General features: G+C 45.5%; 1 long non-coding RNA gene across 3 annotated transcripts in view; it reads left to right on the forward strand.

Annotated features, from left to right (window-relative positions):
* Positions 1-13,639, forward strand: part of LOC137525916 (uncharacterized) — a 46,508-nt gene that overhangs the window by 7,604 nt on the left and 25,265 nt on the right. For 2 of the 3 annotated variants that reach the window (XR_011023064.1, XR_011023062.1), the window contains exon 2: positions 9,924-9,988. This is a non-coding gene — a long non-coding RNA (uncharacterized lncRNA). Of the gene's footprint in view, positions 1-3,224; positions 3,307-9,923; positions 9,989-13,639 lie in introns of those variants that run through there. The other variant, XR_011023063.1, reaches the window with a different exon arrangement.

The following is a 13,639-nucleotide window of genomic DNA, read 5'->3' on the forward strand; positions in this document are numbered from 1 at the left end:
AAGGCTGTGCCAGCATACTAACTCAAGAAGATAAAATGAATTGTAATTGAAAAGTTTTTCCAACCTGTGCAAACTTTTTCCATGGTCCGCCCCCTGCTCACTGCCACTGTCACTAACCCTTGCCACCACCTTTTGCAACATCTGCCGATACTGCGCCTGCGCTGGAGCCAGGAAGGTAAATATTTACTTCCCCGCTGTTCTGAGGGGCACAGCGAGACCGCCTTGGGACCGACCAGGACGGGGGAAGCCTCAAAAGGATCCGGAGGCTTCCCCCACCCGAGGTGAGTACCCCCCAGGGGAGGTTTTTGTCATTATATATTGTGAGACAAATTGGGGTTACCAGCCACCTTAATATACCAAGTATCAAAATTTTATTAATCAAAAAAGGGAACATAGAAAATCTCCATTAATACACATGTAAGAGGAGCACTCATGATTCATTGATTAAAATTGCGTATGCAAAAGCTATGTAGCCATCAACACAGTATTGGATAATACCTATTCCATATTAGTATTGCACATAGAAAATCTCACACATGCATACTCCATGCATCCCGCGCTTGCATACTGGTGCCTTACGCATGAATACTTTCTGTTTGGGGGCCCCCCTTAACTATATCCACAATCTGGCAGAACTCCAAGAAATAGCCACAATTAATGGAGGCCGATCATCACCCCATTCTATATTTGTATAATTGGGGCTGACTGGAATAATGGCAGTTCATTTATTCACATGAGGAAACAGAGGATGGGTCTCACCAAGTCACAGATGCTGGCGTCTTTTTAGCTTCTTCAGTGCGTACCACACAGTTAGTTATACTGCTTATGGGGTGCTCTGGATAGATGTAGAGCCGTCCTTATCACCTGTTCCCCCCGACAGTCCGTTTGCCTCACTCTGGACACAGACCGGTTAGCTGTATTTCTCCGGGGAGGCGAGCTGCGGAAGACCAGCCATACATAGGACGCCAAGCACTCGTCAGCGCGGAAGCGTGGCTGGAAGCTCAAACTGCGTGACTCCGCCCACCGACGTTTCGCGTCATGTGTGACGCTTCATCATGGTGTGGCTTCAACATACAACGAAACGATTTAAAAACAGTCTGAAGGCCCGCCCCTTCTCTACGCCTGCAGCATGTTCTATAATCCACAGGCAGCTGGATGGGCTGTCAGCCACACGTAAATGTGTCAATCACAAGTCAGCACTTGCACACGGTGAGCATTTTGAGTCCCAAAGGCAACGATAGGAACGTCATCACTTTGCATTAAAATGAAAGGGAAGACCACTAAACGCCATAGAAACGACATGTAGGCGTAAAACGCCTGGATAGATAGAGCTTTACATCATGCAATATCGCAGTGTGGTTTCTCAACAGGTCCACATGGTTCTTAAATCCACATTGTGTCCATCTCGGGGTTTATTTTGGGTAATCCACAATGAGGGTACAGGAGTAGATAGAACACACTTTTATTTACTTTGTTAATCCTTATATACGCACGTATACATAAGAAGCACCTGTTTCACATGGCACCCATCATTCACTGCGGGTCCATACATATCCCATTCACTCAATCATATCGTCGGATCCGCAAAAACGGAGTTAGGTCCAGTTCTGCATTTAGACCAAGTGGTGCCACGGTCTTTAACTTAAAGATCCATGATGCTTCCTTGCAATACAGTAGTTCATCAAAATCCCCCCTCCTGGTGGACACCTTAAGTCTATATATACCCTTAACTAAAGTTCCAGCCGGTTCATTGCCATGGCATTCTCTATAATGATCATATATACATCCTATGGCTTTACCTCCTCTAATTTTACCCAAATGTTCTAACACCCGTTCTTTCATGGCCCTTTTTGTTTTACCAATGTATTTGAGTCCGCACAGGCACTGTATCATGTAGACGACCCGTGTCGTATTACAATTAATAAATGAACGTATATCATATTCTACATCACCAGTGCTGTTCTCAAACACACCAGTTCGTTCAATAAACGGGCAAAGTTTGCACCTACCACATTTATGTGACCCGTTGGGTACACTTCTCTGTAGCCATGTATCATTGTTGGCACTAAATTCACTTCGGACTAATTTGTCCTTTAAATTGGGTGCTCTTTTTGCGGTGAGGAGTGGGCGGGGACCCACCACCTTTGCTATCTCATCTGAAGCCGTCAAAATTGGCCAGAAAGTAGACAGCAATTCCCGCAAGCCTTCCCAATGGGTATCATAGCTGGTCACAAAAAGCCGCATATGTCCTCCCCCCTCCCCTCCGGACCCCCCACCGCGAGTGGCCAGGAGGTCCTTTCTATCCAGGTTCCATGCCCGCTTCAACGCCCTCCGCAAAACTGAGTGCGCATACCCGCGTTCGCGAAACCGCTCGTACATGTCCCTGGCCTCACGTCGAAAGTCACTTTCATTGGAGCAATTTCTCCGTAACCGGAGAAATTGTCCATAGGGGATCCCTCTTTTTAATGAGGGTGGATGATGGCTGGAGGCATGAAGAAGCGTGTTGCCAGCTGTAGGTTTCCTAAAGGATGTGGAGACCACTTTATTTCCCTCAACTCTCAAACGCAAATCCAAAAAGGGTATCTCACTACCGTATGAGTACGTGAGTTTAATATTGCGATCATTAGAGTTGAGGGCAGAAACAAATAGTTCCAATTCGCCTACACTGCCACTCCATGCCACCAAAACGTCGTCTATGTACCGAATCCATAGGGCGACGTGCGCCCCAAAATCTGGGTTGGGGAACACATCTCTCCGCTCCCACAGCCCCAGGTGTAGACACGCAAACGCAGGGGCGCACGCCGCCCCCATAGATGTACCGCGTACCTGACGGAAATACTTGCCGCCAAAGCTGAAACAATTCTGGGTAAGAATCAATTGCATGCAATCGACAAGGAACTCGTTGTGGGCCCCCGCGGTGGGATATCTCTCGTGGAGGAAGAAAGACATTGCCCGGAGCCCATCCTCATGTGGGATCGAAGTGTACAACGATTCAACATCGATCCCCACAAGGATGGACCCCGGGGACAGCTCGAGACCAGCGAGGACCCCCAACACATCACGGGTATCTTGAACAAATGATGGTAAGGATCGTACCAATGGGCTTAGTTTTTTGTCTATAAATTGCCCTATTCTTTGAGTGGGACTACCAACAGATGAGACAATGGGTCTACCTGGGGGATTGGAGGAGAGCCAGGAAGGTAAATATTTACTTCCCCGCTGTTCTGAGGGGCACAGCGAGACCGCCTTGGGACCGAGGAGGACGGGGGAAGCCTCAAAAGGATCCGGAGGCTTCCCCCACCCGAGGTGAGTACCCCCCAGGGGAGGTTTTTGTCATTACAGGTTTTCTTTAAGTCACCATTTGTGCATTACTTATATTACTATTTCACTGCAGCTAATGTAACTGATAGAGAAAACGCACACAATAAATGTGCAGAATTATGCGGCAGGTTGTCAGTTTTTTTTCTGTGCACAAAAACAAACCACATTCAAGTATGAACTAGCCCATTGATTAAGGAGAATTCGAGGCGGTGCGGCAGAGGGCAGATAGGATACAGAGGCATGTTCTCTGCCTCATGACATGCGTCTGACGACCCCCCCCCGCCCAAACGTGCTGTCACCTTCCAAAATGATTGACAATAAATGTCGCTATTCCGGAGGGTAATGGGAGGAGAGGGATTTCCTGCTCAAAAATGGCCACTGGGGGCGTTCTTGCAGGCTTTCCCCAGCTATCTCTCCCTGGCCGCACCCCCTGCCGCTCCCCCGCCTCCGTGCACACTGGGAGAGAATCTCTCTCCTTCCAGCGTCGTGACAGCCAATGGAGAGCAGGGGGGATGGTGGCTACCTGATCCGCCCAGTCCCTTGGATCAGGCAGCATAGCTTTGTTTTGTTCTTGAATTTTATAACCCCACCTCGGGCTCTCATTAACATGAGTTCTCTGTTTAAATGTGTTTTTCTGAGCAGAAAATGCGCACAAAAAACAGAACAGTGTGACCCCTGACAAAGGGGATGAGGTTTCTGGAGTGCGCTTTCTAATTTTATTTGTTGCCTGTACTTCAAAAAGTCTCTCAAGCGACCCCTGTGTGGTCCACCATGTGAAGGCTCTTCTAGGCCAGTCTTGTCCAACTCCAGCCCTCATTTTTGGCACAGGTTAAACTAATTGATGAGACTGAATGAGGAAATGTGTGGTTCATCAAGTAGATTTCATTTCTCAGTCCATCCTAAACACTGTAAGGGTAGTAGCGGTCACTGTGGGTTTCCTTCCCAAAGGGGAGGGTGGAGCAACGGTCACCTGTATGACAAGGAGAGATCAGGAGCCAAATGGTGCAGTATCGTACGGTGTTGGGTGTTTGCTTGAAATTTAAAGTGTAGTTATACTCACAAAGGTGGGTTGCAGTCCCTCCAACTACCATATATCGACCTACGGGGAAATTTCCATCCCCGCTCTGTATTCCAGGTCCTTCTGGAACTCGAGGTGTGATAGGCAACACTGTGGGTGGAGGCACTCGATATGCTTATATGGGCACCCAAGCTCTCAACACAGTTCATATAGGCATTTGTTTTTTATTGACCTGAGGAAGCAGGCAGAGACCTGTGAAACGTGTTGTCTTTTATAATCATGCTTGAATACATCTTACCTTACAAAACCCTACCTCCTTTTTACAAAATTCTTTTAATTTCATACAACTGACACCTTGCGCATATTTTTGGCCACCTCCACCCCCAGCGCATCATAAACCCCGGCATGGATGTGGCCCCCAAGGACTGGAGTTGGACTGCTCTGGTCTAGGCTCTAGCCTTTCTTTAGGGTTGTGGAAAATTTTGATTGTCTGTGAAGAGAATGATTATAGGGTGAATCTTCCTCCAAGTTATGACCATAGACTATGGGAGACAGTTTTGTAATTTGTGTAATGTTGGTGAGACTGGTCACATGTAACCACATCAAAGAGTCCCGACGTACGGCTCCGGTGGCTGGTTATGTAGATCCACCCATTTGGAGGTGTGAGACTCGGCATCAGTTTGAGACAGCGGTGAAGCACAATAATACAAAGTCGTCACCGATGGTCCGCCTAGTCTGTCTATGCCAGGACGTCACCCTCCTGCTGATTCTTGCCCTCTTGTTATTCCATTTGAACACCTATGAGCATAATAATGTCTCTTTGGAGCAGAGCTAGATCAGCTTTTTTATAGGGGTAGGGAGTGTTCTGAAATAATAAATCAATTGAGGAAGGGCTACCATTTTTACAATGTTTAAACAACCAGCCCAGGACAGTGTGGGCGACGCACATAGCCTCAATGAGTATCCTGTACAAAGGTGCATAGTTTCATCCATACTGTATATTCACTAAATCATTGCTTAAAGAGAATCTGTAAGAAAAAAGTGCCCCTGGGGGGTCCTGGGGCACGGAAGCCTCTGGATCCTAATGCGGCCTCCCCCGTCCTCCTCCGTTCCAGCGCCGTCAGCTGATCGGATCCACGCATTGTGTCTGCGCCTGCTCAGTTGAGCGGATCCGATCGGGCTTCAAGTCAGAAGGAAAACCGCCACTGCGCTTGCGCAAGGCTCACACAGGATCGTTATGATCCTGGAGCTTAGCACTGCCGACTTCAGTGGATGGAACGGAGGGACGGAGGAAAACTGTAGAAAAATCGTACAAAAATCGTCTTCCTCCTACCCGGCATAGGTCACTAAAGGACTGCAGGTTCAAACAGGAAACATACTCATGAATGTGATATTATTATTTATTTGGCAGTGTCATTATCTATATACATCTTAATCACTATAGGTCCATCAAGTCCAGCTCTATGGAGAGGCTGCACTCGACTTTACCAGCTGCATAGATGGGCAGAGCCCACACAACTTCCATTCAAAACAGAATCAGTAAAGGAGGATGTTGGCTTTAAGGACAGCCTATGCACAGATTGTTCAATACTAGACTCTTCCACGATGATGACGTGCCCTCTCGGAAGAAACCTTTCATGATGATGACGTGCCCTCTCGGAAGAGACCTTCCACGACGATGATGTGTCTACTCTTCCCAAAGGGGCATGTCATCATTGTGGAAGAGTCTAGTATTGAACAATCTGTGCGCAGGCTGTCCTGGAAGCCAATGTGCTCCTTTACTGCATCTGTTTTGAATGCACATTGTGTAATCTGCCCGTGTGTGAGCTCTGCATATCTATGCAGCTGGTCAACTCGGGTGCAGCCTGTATTTGGAAGCACTGCCAATATCTTCTGTTGTACAAAAATGTAAATCTACTTATGGCTAGCTGCATCCGAGTGTATCAGTTTCCATTCAGTTTATTTAGATTAGAGGTTAGTGCATAGTTTTGCACCTGATTTGTATTTAAGGTGTGTAATTTAAAGAGAGTCTGAAGCGAGAATAAATCTCGCTTCAGACCTCATAAATAGCAGGGGCATGTGTGCCCCTGCTAAAACGCCGCTATAGCGCGGCTTAACGGGGGTCCCTTCACCCCCAAATCCCCCTCGATACACCGGGGGAGCGCTTCCTGGTTGGGGCAGGGCTAACCGCCGCAGCCCTGCCCCACGCGCGTCTGTCAGCGCGTATCTCCGCCTCTCCCCCGCCCCTCTCAGTCTTCCTTCACTGAGAGGGGCGGGGGAGAGGCGGCGATGCGCCGCTGACAGACGCGACTGGAGGCAGGGCTGCAGCCGTTAGCCCTGCCTCCAGGAAGAGACAGCCAGCGACCTTTTCACGACACACTTTTGGAGGGGGTGGGTTGGGGGTGAAGGGACCCCCGTTTAGCCGCGGGATAGCGGCGTTTTAGCAGGGGCACACGTGCCCCTGCTATTTATGAGCTCTGAAGCGAGATTTATTCTCGCTTCAGAGTCTCTTTAAGTCCCTGGGGGGCGCTGCATGCCTCTGTTGGTTTCATTTCAGTTGTAGCCTGATTAAGAGCGCTGTCAATCCTTTCCCAGCTCTATGGAGTGTACGGCTTATTGTGGTCCTATGGACAGATATACTCCAGTCTCTGGTGTGGAACTCTGCAATACCTGCAAGGTTACCTTTGTAGTATGGGCTGCCTCTCTGATTAATGCCCTTTATGCCCAGTCTGTGAGTTTTGGAGGGTGGCCCATCCTTGGCATTGTCGCTAATCCTTTAAAGACAATGGATCTGATGCTGCTCCGGGGATATTCAAATCTTTGGATATTTTTTTTTATAATATAACCTTGACTTGTACTTCTCAACAACTTTGTCCCTGAGCTGTCTGGACAGCTCCTCAATCTTGGTACATAGAGGGAAGGAACAAGCACCACTAACAATATTATAAGCTAATTCCCGTAGTCCTAGGCGTGCTACAGGCTAAAGCTGAGATAATCAACAAGGAAAGAAAAAACAGCCTTACAAGCACCACTCTGGACAGATATGCGAGGGATCAAATATAAATTCATCCTTATTAACCATCAAACAGTAAATAAAAACATGTAAAAACAACAACAGCATGGGTCTGTGGTCCCGAATGGAATACAACCAATATATACACACTAGCACTGGAAATTCATCAATGAAATAATACTGCAGTGCATAATCAATAAATAATAATTACAGACAGAATCTCTCAAATTGGCCAACAAGGTAAAAAACAAAGGTTGTAAAGCGTTGATGCAATAAATATGACAATAGATATTAAGAATATAATAATAAGTAATAATAATAATATGCAGTGCAAAAATAGCAATGAGGTAATGAACGTATAAAGTGACAATGTGCAACGGGGTGTAAGCAAAACAATTCACAATTGGAGTGAAATGTCAGCAAGGATGAGATCAAAGAGAGTCAATTAGTGTTGGGCGAACAGTACCCTCGTATGCGTCATCACGTAGAGGACGTGAGGTCAGAGAAAGGACGGAAGTACCACAAGGGTACTACCGCTGAACCGCCCGCTGCCCGGCCTCAACGCGTCCTAGTCGGACTCCTCCTCCTCACTCACACCACTGCCAGCCAGCCACTGCAGCCAGCCACCGGTACTATTAACTTTCAGAAAACTTTTTTTATGGGGAAGCGGGCAGAGGGGGGAGCACTAGTGGAGGGGGTGGGGGGAATTTCCGACCCGCCCCCATGATCGGGACATGCTCCCCCCTTATGCCTGCGACCCCATAGGGGGGCCGTATTGCAGCATGTTCGGGGGTCCCATTGACTTCCATTGAGTTCGGGGTTCGGGCCGAACATCTGGCCCATGTTCGGCCTGTTCGGCCCGAACCCGAACATCCAGGTGTTCGCCCAACACTAGTGTCAATACAATGTAAAATCGTGCAAAGATGCACCAAGATACACAAGCTGGCATACAACTGCAATACTCACAAGATGGGTGGCAGGAGAGAGACAGAGAAGGGACCCCAGGCTCACATGTAGGCTCCTCAATCTTGGTCTTCATGATGTGATGCCTCTTGCTTAGGCTAGGTCCACACTGGTCCGTCTACAGATCGGATCCGTTTGAAACGGATCCAGTTTGGGTTCCCCCCTCCCTCCGTTTTTAAGTTTTACATATGTTTGGAGCATAAGTTTCCAGTCCGTGGGGGGGGGGGGGGGGGGGCGCCGAACTGGAGGTAGAAGCAGCCAGGAGGGGGGGGGGCAGCGGGGAGGGGGGTCCCCCTCCTCACCTGGGTCCTCTGTCTCCGCTCCCCTCCAGCTACTTGCGCAAAAAAAAAGCGAGCGGGGACACTTACCTTCTCTCTTTGCGTTCCACTGCTCGCTGCTAGACTTCCTGCAATGTCGCCCTCTATAGTTCGGAGGGTGGCAATGCAGGAAGTGACGCGGCGAGCGGAGGAAGTAGAGAGAAGGTAAGCGCTTCCCCGCTCGCTGTGGACATTACATTTTAACAAGTTTTTGCAGAAATAGCTGGAGGGGGAGCGGGGATGGGAGGACCCAGGTGAGGGAAGGGGGGACGCCGCTGCCACCCCCGTCCTGGCTGCTCCCCCTCTAGCATTGCGGCCCCCTCCTCACCCACAGGCTGTGACACAGAAATGGATCCGTTTTTCTATTGCCTGCCACTACCCCTCCGTGTATCTGGATCCATGTGCGGTTTGGGAAAATGCAGCAAATCCGGACCTTCCGTTCAGTTTTTCAAAATGGATCCCCCTGAACGCAGACAGATCCATTTTGAAACTTAGTGTAAAAGGCTGCTTTGTTAACATTGCTATCCGTGGCTCCGGTTTTTATCAGGTATGAAAAACGGAGCCACGGATACGTTTCCGGATCAAGTGTGAACCTAGTCTAAGTGGTGTTTGGAGAGCTCCTTAGTCTTCATGGTGTAATGCCTCTTGTTTAGTGGTGTGAAAGCATCTGGGGCGTTTCTGAAAAGATGTGTTTATGCTGACAGATCACGTGACACTTAGATTGCACACAGTATGTGACTTTTGAAGATAATTGGTTCCACAAAGACTTTCTAAGGGTTTCACTGCAAAGGGTTTCACTGTACATATGCACATACCAGTTTTTAGTATTTTTTTTATTATTTGTTTTTATATACATTTTTTCTTGTTTCACTTCACCAACTTAGAGTACTTTGTTTAGATACCCGTTACATAAAATACGATTAAGAAACTTTATAATTACAGGTTGGAATGTAACAAAATAGATACAAAGCCTGGGGGTGTATACTTTTGCAGGGCCCTGTATTTGTTAGAAGAAAAAGCTCTGGTCCTCCTGTAATAATTTTGTTTTATGCTCTGGGCTGATCACCAATGACTCCTTTCATCTCCATCTAAATGGTGGTTTAATTTTAGCCTGGAAAGTCAAATGTCAGCATTTTTGAATCATGGTTTGACCACCGGGAAAATGCTGGGAATGTGATACCAGATAATGTGGAGAAATTGGTTACAGTTGCATTTGTTTTAGTATATGAGTTGTAGAATATGTTTTTATGTTTTAAATAGTTTATCTGGAGTTTTGTTTGATTTTTTGAAGGCTTTATTGAGGGTGAACTTGAAGTTCCCATACCAGATGTGGATGGAGGTTCTCCTCTGATGCAGGTAGGTCAGGGTTACCACACTTAGGAGGAGCTCCAGTGAGTGATATTTTGTGTATACTGTACAACAGTGTAAATATTGTATGATATCTTCTCATGGGACAGCACTGCAGATGTGACGCTGTGATACAATGTAAAGCAGTCAGTGTACAGCTTGTATCACAGTGTAAATATTGTATGATATCTTCTCATGGGACAGCACTGCAGATGTGACGCTGTGATACAATGTACAGCAGTCAGTGTACAGCTTGTATAACAGTGTAATATTGTATGATATCTTCTTATGGGACAGCACTGCAGATGTGACACTGTGATACAATGTAAAGCAGTCAGTGTACAGCTTGTATCACAGTGTAAATATTGTATGATATCTTCTCATGGGACAGCACTGCAGATGTGACGCTGTGATACAATGTACAGCAGTCAGTGTACAGCTTGTATAACAGTGTAATATTGTATGATATCTTCTTATGGGACAGCACTGCAGATGTGACACTGTGATACAATGTAAAGCAGTCAGTGTACAGCTTGTATAACAGTGTAATATTGTATGATATCTTCTCATGGGACAGCACTGTAGATGTGACACTGTGATACAATGTAAAGCAGTCAGTGTACAGCTTGTATAACAGTGTAAATATTGTATGATATCTTCTCATGGGACAGCACTGCTGATGTGACACTGTGATACAATGTAAAGCAGTCAGTGTACAGCTTGTATAACAGTGTACATATTGTATGATATCTTCTCATGGGACGGCACTGCAGATGTGACGCTGTGATACAATGTACAGCAGTCAGTGTACAGCTTGTATAACAGTGTAATATTGTATGATATCTTCTCATGTGACTGCACTGCAGATGTGACACTGTGATACAATGTAAAGCAGTCAGTGTACAGCTTGTATAACAGTGTACATATTGTATGATATCTTCTCATGGGACGGCACTGCAGATGTGACGCTGTGATACAATGTACAGCAGTCAGTGTACACCTTGTATAACAGTGTAATATTGTATGATATCTTCTTATGGGACAGCACTGCAGATGTGACACTGTGATACAATGTAAAGCAGTCAGTGTGCAGCGCTTGTATAACAGTGTAAATATTGTATGATATCTTATGGGACAGCACTGCAGATGTGATACAATGTAAAGAAGTCAGTGTACAGCTTGTATGATATTTTCTCATGGGACAACACTGCAGATGTGACACTGTGACACAATGTAAAGCAGACAGTGTGCAGCTTGTATAACAGGGTATATATTGTATGATATCTTCTCATGGGACAACACTGCAGATGTGACGCTGTGACAAAATGTAAAGCAGTCAGTGTACAGCTTGTATAACAGTGTAAATATTGTATGATATCTTCTCATGGGACAGCACTGCAGGTGTGACACTGTGATACAATGTAAATCAGTCAGGGTACAGCTTGTATAACAGTGTAAATATTGTATAATATCTTCTCATGGGACAGCACTGCAGATGTGATGCTGTGGTACAATGTAAAGCAGTCAGTGTACAGCTTGTATAACAGTGTAAATATTGTATGATATCTTCTCATGGGACAGCACTGCAGATGTGACACTGTGATACAATGTAAAGCAGTCAGTGTACAGCTTGTATAACAGTGTAAATATTGTATGATATCTTCTCATGGGACAGCACTGCAGGTGTGACACTGATACAATGTAAAGCAGTCAGTGTACAGCTTGTATAACAGTGTAAATATTGTATGATATCTTCTCATGGGACAACACTGCAGACATGACACTGTGATACAGTGTAAAGCAGTCAGTGTACAGCTGGTATAACAGTGTAATATTGTATGATATCTTCTCATGGGACAGCACTGCAGATGTGATGCTGTGATACAATGTAAAGCAGTCAGTGTACAGCTTGTATAACAGTGTAAATATTGTATGATATATTCTCATGGGACAGCACTGCAGATGTGACGCTGTGATACAATGTAAAGCAGTCAGTGTACAGCTTGTATAACAGTGTAATATTGTATGATATCTTCTCATGGGACAGCACTGCAGCTGTGACACTGTGACACAATGTAAAGCAATCAGTGTGTAGCTTGTATAACAGTCTAAATATTGTATGATATCTTCTCATGGGACAGCACTGCAGATGTGACGCTGTGATACAATGTAAAGCAGTCAGTGTACAGCTGGTATAACAGTGTAAATATTGTATGATATCTTCTCATGGGACAGCACTGCTGATGTGACACTGTGATACAGTGTAAAGCAGTCAGTGTGCAGCTTGTGTAGCAGTGTAAATATTGTATGATATCTTCTCATGGGGCAGCACTGCAGATGTGACACTGTGATACAATGTAAAGCAGTCAGTGTACAGCTGGTATAACAGTGTAAATATTGTATGATATCTTCTCATGGGACAGCACTGCAGATGTGACACTGTGATACAATGTAAAGCAGTCAGTGTATAGCTTGTATAACAGTGTAATATTGTATGATGTCTTCTCATGGGACAGCACTGCAGATGTGACACTGTGATACAATGTAAAGCAGTCAGTGTATAGCTTGTATAACAGTGTAATATTGTATAATATCTTATCATGGGACAGCACTGCAGATGTGACACTGTGATACAATGTAAAGCAGTCAGTGTACAGCTTGTATAACAGTGTAATATTGTATGATATCTTCTCATGGGACAGCACTGCAGCTGTGACACTGTGACACAATGTAAAGCAATCAGTGTGTAGCTTGTATAACAGTCTAAATATTGTATGATATCTTCTCATGGGACAGCACTGCAGATGTGATGCTGTGATACAATGTAAAGCAGTCAGTGTACAGCTGGTATAACAGTGTAAATATTGTATAATATCTTCTCATGGGACAGCACTGCAGATGTGACACTGTGATACAGTGTAAAGCAGTCAGTGTGCAGCTTGTGTAGCAGTGTAAATATTGTATGATATCTTCTCATGGGGCAGCACTGCAGATGTGACACTGTGATACAATGTAAAGCAGTCAGTGTACAGCTGGTATAACAGTGTAAATATTGTATGATGTCTTCTCATGGGACAGCACTGCAGATGTGACGCTGTGATACAATGTAAAGCAGTCAGTGTATAGCTTGTATAACAGTGTAATATTGTATAATATCTTCTCATGGGACAGCACTGCAGATGTTACACAATGTAAAGCAGTCAGTGTACAGCTTGTATAACAGTGTGAATATTGTATGATATCTTCTCATGGGACAGCACTGCAGATGTGACGCTGTGAATACAATGTAAAGCAGTCAGTGTACAGCTTGTATAACAGTGTAATATTGTATGATACCTTCTCATGGGGCAGCACTGCAGATGTGACACTGTGATACAATGTAAAGCAGTCAGTGTACAGCTGGTATAACAGTGTAAATATTGTATGATATCTTCTCATGGGACAGCACTGCAGATGTGACACTGTGATACAGTGTAAAGCAGTCAGTGTGCAGCTTGTGTAGCAGTGTAAATATTGTATGATATCTTCTCATGGGGCAGCACTGCAGATGTGACACTGTGATACAATGTAAAGCAGTCAGTGTACAGCTGGTATAACAGTGTAAATATTGTATGATATCTTCTCATGGGACAGCACTGCAGATGTGACACTGTGATACAA

The sequence above is a fragment of the Hyperolius riggenbachi genome, chromosome 7, assembly GCF_040937935.1.
Source record: "Hyperolius riggenbachi isolate aHypRig1 chromosome 7, aHypRig1.pri, whole genome shotgun sequence".
NCBI classification, from domain to species: domain Eukaryota; kingdom Metazoa; phylum Chordata; class Amphibia; order Anura; family Hyperoliidae; genus Hyperolius; species Hyperolius riggenbachi.